Consider the following 6000-nt stretch of genomic DNA (forward strand, 5'->3'; position numbering starts at 1 on the left):
ATCATCACCGACAATGCCCCAAATTGCAAAGCTTTCAACAGAAGTATGATTATATATTCTGGACTCCTTGCGTTGTGCATATATTTAATGGGTGCACGACGTTCCTATGCAACAGTATTCTCATGCAAGACAAGCAGGGGCGAAGCCATCGTTAGGCTTGCCGAGTGCACAAGCACCAGAGAAAAATAAAATTGCAAAGAATAGATTTTAATTTCCACCACTTGTGCACTACCTGAACTCCGATGCGTGCACCACCATCTGGCCTAGCAGCCCACGCTTGTTGCGCTTGCATACTTTCTTTGCAAGCATGACAATGCAATAAACAAACGGGGCAGTTCAAAGTATTGTATCAGAAAAGCCCACACGGACAGGCCAGTGGTCGTCTACTAACGAGCAAGAGTTGCACTAGTAGAAAAACGATCTTCCATCCTCAACAAAAATTTCAGTAGTTTTTGGAACCGGGACTAAAGATAGTCCTGGGTCTAAATTTTGTAGTCCGTGGAGATACTTTTAGTCCCGGTTGGTATTATCAACCGCGACTAAAGGAGGTTTTAGTCCCGGGTGAAAGATCCAGGACTAAGATGGAGACTTTTAGTCCTGATTAATTAGTTTCGGTTGGGAAAACGACACCCGCGAAATTGCAGTTGCTCAAAACGCAAAAACTTCATCGTCCAAGTTCCAAATTGCAAGTTGCAAAAGATGGGGAGGCATCATTCGCTCATCGCCGGTCGCTGCAACACGCCTCCTCGCCAGATTGGTGCTCACGGCCTCAAGCTGCTCGTAAGCTTTCTTATCTATTTCTCCACGCTACAGCATCCTTCCGAAATCTTATTTTGCTTCAAATTTCAATGGTATGCAACTAATTTCCTCACGAATGTTTTGGGTGCAAATCAATTTGTTTGAAGTAATAAGGTAGTGTTTCAATTTCTTTGGTCACCAATTCTGATTCATTCATTTAAATTGTAATGTTAGGGTCTGCATTTAGAGGTCTTGCTTTTGCAAATTGCAACAAATAGGCAACTAAGAAAAGGTTTTGCTTTTGCAAATTGCAACAAATAGGCAACTAAGAAAGAATCCATCGATATTTGAGACTTGGGGTATTGGAGTAATATACAAAATCATATAATTGGGGAATTGGTGTAATAATATTGAAAATATATATTTTTCATCTCTTAAGTATTTTGGAAGTGTCCCTCATGTTTTAATTGGTGCAAATTGATCCTTTAATTTATTATATTGATGCACTAATCATCCCATCCTAACACTTTTTCCTACAATATTTGGTTATATACATCATTTTAGTAAGCATTTTTACTGTTACCATTTTGTCATTATATAAGTTAGACATAGATTTTTATACATATACATATTGAAGTGTGCAATCAGTTCCTCCGTGCTCCAGATTTTGCTGTCTTGGCCACTGATGCCACGATGTCGCTGGGGCCGGCACAGGGTGCGGATTGGGAGCTCGTAGCTGCTGCAGAGTCAGACACGAAATAAATATATGATCCAACAAGTCTTTTACTGCATGCAGCTAGTTCGCAACTATCGGCTTCCGTGATCCGCAGTTTTCTTGGATTAGTAGGCTACTATCGGCGTTTCATTCCGGATTTCTCAAAGACAGCTAAGCCGATGACCGAGCTACTGAAAAAGGAAGTCAAGTTTGTATGGAGCCACAAGTGCGAAGAAGCTTTCCACACCTTGAAACACTTGCTAACTTCTGCCCCAGTTTTAGCTCAACCCGACCCTTCCAGACCGTTTGACGTGTACTGTGACGCCTCTGGCACTGGACTTGGGTGTGTTCTTATGCAAGACAACCGAGTCATTACCTATGCCTCGCGGGCGTTGCGACCGCATAAGCTGAACTATCCGACCCATGATCTTGAGTTGGCAGCAGTGATTCATGCCTTAAAGATATGGAGACACTATATGATGGGCACCCACTGCAACATCTACATCGATCACAAGAGCCTCAAGTACATCTTCACCCAAGCCGACCTCAACATGCGCCGAAGAAGATGGTTGGAGTTGATCAAGGATTATGATTTGGAAGTACATTATCACCCCGGCAAAGCCAACGTAGTAGCAGACGCTCTCAGCCGCAAGACCCATTGCAATTGCTTGTCGGTAATCAACTTCACAGAAACTCTGTGTCATGAGATGGGAAAACTTAGTTTGGAAATTGTTTCCTATGGAACCCTCGGTCATATTTCCCTTGAGTCTACTTTGGAGGACCAAATTAGGTCGGCACAGTTAGAGGACGAGGAAATAAAGCGAATTAAAAGGAAGATTTCATGGAAAGATGAAGGGTACAAGCATTTCCGACAGGATGAGAATGGGAGAGTGTACTATAGGAACCGACTTGTTGTCCCATCCGACCCCACTCTTAAGAAGCAACTCCTTGATGAAGCCCATCTCTCCAAGTTCTCGATCCATCCTGGCAGCAATAAGATGTATCATGATCTCCGTCAAACTTTTTGGTGAAGTGGAATGAAACCAGAAATTGCACGCTATGTCTCGGAATGTGACACCTGCCAACGTGTCAAGGCCAGCCATTTGAAGGTAGCAGGTACCCTGCAACCGCTACCTATCCCATCCTGGAAATGGGAGGACATCAGCATGGATTTCATTGTTGGACTGCCCCCTACATCTCAGCGACATGACTCCATTTGGGTTATCGTGGACCGCCTCACCAAGTCTGCCCACTTTCTTCCTGTTCACACCACCTACGCGGCCAAGAAGTATGCAGAGCTGTATCTTAACCGCATTGTTTCTCTACATGGTGTGCCTAGGACGATCATATCTGATCGAGGTGTTCAGTTTGTAGCACGTTTTTGGGAACAGCTACAAGCATCACTTGGCACCAAGCTCATTCGTAGCTCGACCTATCACCCTCAAACTGATGGTCAGACTGAGAGGGTAAACCAGATCCTTGAAGACATGCTACGAGCCTGTGTCATCCATTATGACAGGAATTGGGATAAATGCTTACCGTTGGCAGAGTTCTCCTACAACAACAGCTACCAGGCTAGCTTGAAGATGGCACCTTTTGAAGCCTTATATGGTCAGAGGTGTCGGACGTCGTTGAGTTGGTCACAAGTTGGAGAAAGACAAACCTACGGTCCTGATCTAGTAGTAGAAGCCGAAGAACAAGTTAAGGTGATTCAGGCAAATCTCAAGGCAGCCCAATCTCGACAAAAGAGTTACTCCGACAAGAGAAGGAGACCCCTGCAGTTTAACATTGGTGATCACGTATCTCTTCGAGTCTCCCCGACCAAAGGAGTGCAACGATTTGGAGTAAAAGGGAAATTGGCTCCCCGTTACATTGGCCCTTATAAGATTGTGAAAATTTGTGGACCCGTTGCTTACCGGATCCAACTACCAGAACAGCTTTCGGCCATTCACGATGTTTTCCATGTCTCCCAACTGAAGAAATGTGTCCAAGTCCCAACTGAGGTCTTGGAATAGGAGCAACTTCAAATCGAGCCCGACCTGACCTACGCCGAGTACCCGGCCAAAGTCCTCGACCGTAAGGAAAGACACACCCAACGACACGTTATGAAAATGTACAAGATACTATGGAGCAACCACACGGAGGAGGAAGCAACCTGGGAAACAGAGGAGTATCTGAACAAGCACTTCAGAGGTTTTCTTTTCAGCCAAGAAGGTAAGAACCACACACCCCCACCAGTTGTCCTTACGCCCGAATCTCGGGACGAGATTCTTTTTAAGAGGGGTAGGCTGTAACGACCTTGGTTTAATCAGCCGAGTTAATCTCAAAACAAACCCCAAATCTACAGTTTTCATCGGTCCGACCCCAGAAAACCCAACAAATCGCACCAACCTAGCAAACGGCAACTCTTCCCTAAGTCCCGAAACCCGTGTTCCTCCAAATCTTGGAGCTGTGGGAAAGCCAGAGACTGGATGGTGGACTCAAAACTAGATCCCACGGATCTCTCGAGTCAGATGCGCCAGAGCACGCGTGCGCCCCGCTCAGAGCCTCTCTGCCGCGTGGCTCGACTTCCCCGACGAGCGTCGCCTCGCCCAGTCGCCGGCCGCGACAAGATAGATCAGCGCGCCTCCTTCCCAATCGCGCGCGGAAACCCTTGCAGCCCTTTCCGACTCGCCTCATCTCGCTCGCACCCTCGCCGGCCGCGCCAAGGCGCCCTGTCGCCATTGCGACAGAGGATTGGCCGCTGCCGCGCCAGACCGCCTCGCCGCCCGCACCCATCATCTCGCCCGGATCCCCGGCCACGCGCCCCGATGCCTTCTGGCTTTTCCATCTCCCCCACAGTCGTGCTGCCCACACGTGCGCTCCACAACGATACCACCCTCGCCAACCACGGCTCCGGCAGAGACAGCTCCTTTTTCCGCCTCACCAGTAATGTGTCCCGGCAAAGCTGCTGTTCTGCGCTCGCTAGCGTCGCCGCTCGCCCTGCAGTGACCTCGCCTGCAGTGCCTTTCCTTCCTTCCTGTCACACGCTAGTCGAGTCGCCGCACCCAATCCGCCGTTTGACGCGACCAGACCGTGCTCGCCCTTGCCAACCCTTCATCCCGGCAAAACCGCGCCTGCGCCGGCCTTGTCTCCAGTGCCCAATGACCAAAGACCCTATCTCCGAAGCTTCCGCTTTGCCGGCCAATGGAGGCGCCGCCCAATCGCCGCCACGGCAGAGCACTCCATCCTTTTCGACGTGATCTTCGTGCTGCTCGAACTCTCTCTCTCTCTTCCGCGCAGCTATAAAAGGGAGTACCAGAGCCCCTACCGGAGTTTCCTTCGCCATTGCTGCCTTGCCGCACCTTACTCTACTCGCACTTGAGCGCTGCCGCTTAAGCTCTTGAGGAACTTCCTCGCTCCACTCAAACCCGCTTTTCCCAACCCACCAGCCGCTTGTTTTCCTCCGCATGGTGCTAGAGCTTGCTCGTTGTCCACAAGAAGCACCGCCGCTGCCGGAGCACCGTCGAACCTCGACGCCATCCAAGCCTTAGCGCCTTAGTCCTTTCGCCTAAGTCTGTTCCTTTCCGACCCCGAGACTTCACCAGTAGGCCTAACGGTAAGCTGCTGACCTCTTTCCGGTTCGCCCGACCCCTTTTTTCGTCTCGCCCAACCCTGTCTGTTTCGTCGACCCTTGTCCGCTTCGCCCGAGGGCTCGGCTGTATCTTTTTCTTTGACCCGAGGGTATCTATGTAAAATTTTGGGGACTTCTCTGTGTTAAGTCTGAGAACCCCGGTACAGTTATTCCTTAGGTCTGAGGGTCAGATTATAAGTTTATCCCAACCCGACCCTTTTCGTCTTGTTCTCTATTAACTGAAGCTTGGACTTCTATACCTTTTTCTGTAGCTTTGCTACAAGTTTCTGAGCTAAAACGTGCAAGTGTTGTTGAAATAACCGTCTAAATGTTTAACCCCTGCTTTTGCACTTCCGTGTAGAGCTAAATCTCGCCGACGGCACATACGATCTGCATCCGGTGCCAGAAGACGGAGCAGTAGCCGAGCCGCCGACCGCAGGAGCTGAAGCAGAACCCGGAGAAGACGAGTTTGTCTTCGCCCCGCTCGAAGGCAAGCCCCAGAGCATGACCCCAACTTTCTAAACTTGCACATGCCTTCATTCGTATGTATGTGCATTTATGTTATATGAGTTGTTTGAAACCATAGATGCATGACTTAGTTCCCTTGATCTGAACACTAGTCTAATAAGTCCAAGTAGTTGCAATGCTTAATAGGACTTGGTAAAAGTTGAGTGATTTCCTGTCACTCGCGAGTTATAGGAGTTGATTATTCTCCTTTTGGTTACAACTATAAGGACGGTGGATGGGGCAGGGCCTGGTGAACTCTTTTGGTGGTCGGTGGATCACCCCATCTGTCTACTTGAATCTATTTAAGGTCTTACAGTGGTGGTGTTCGTGATCAAGTGTTTGAAAGTACTAATCTCATACCTAGTATGGGATGGGGAAGCCTAGTACCTGATTGAACCTGGACGTGAGCGGTTCGATCCACTGTCTC

This window comes from Setaria italica, chromosome VIII (assembly GCF_000263155.2).
Source record: "Setaria italica strain Yugu1 chromosome VIII, Setaria_italica_v2.0, whole genome shotgun sequence".
NCBI classification, from domain to species: Eukaryota; Viridiplantae; Streptophyta; class Magnoliopsida; order Poales; family Poaceae; genus Setaria; species Setaria italica.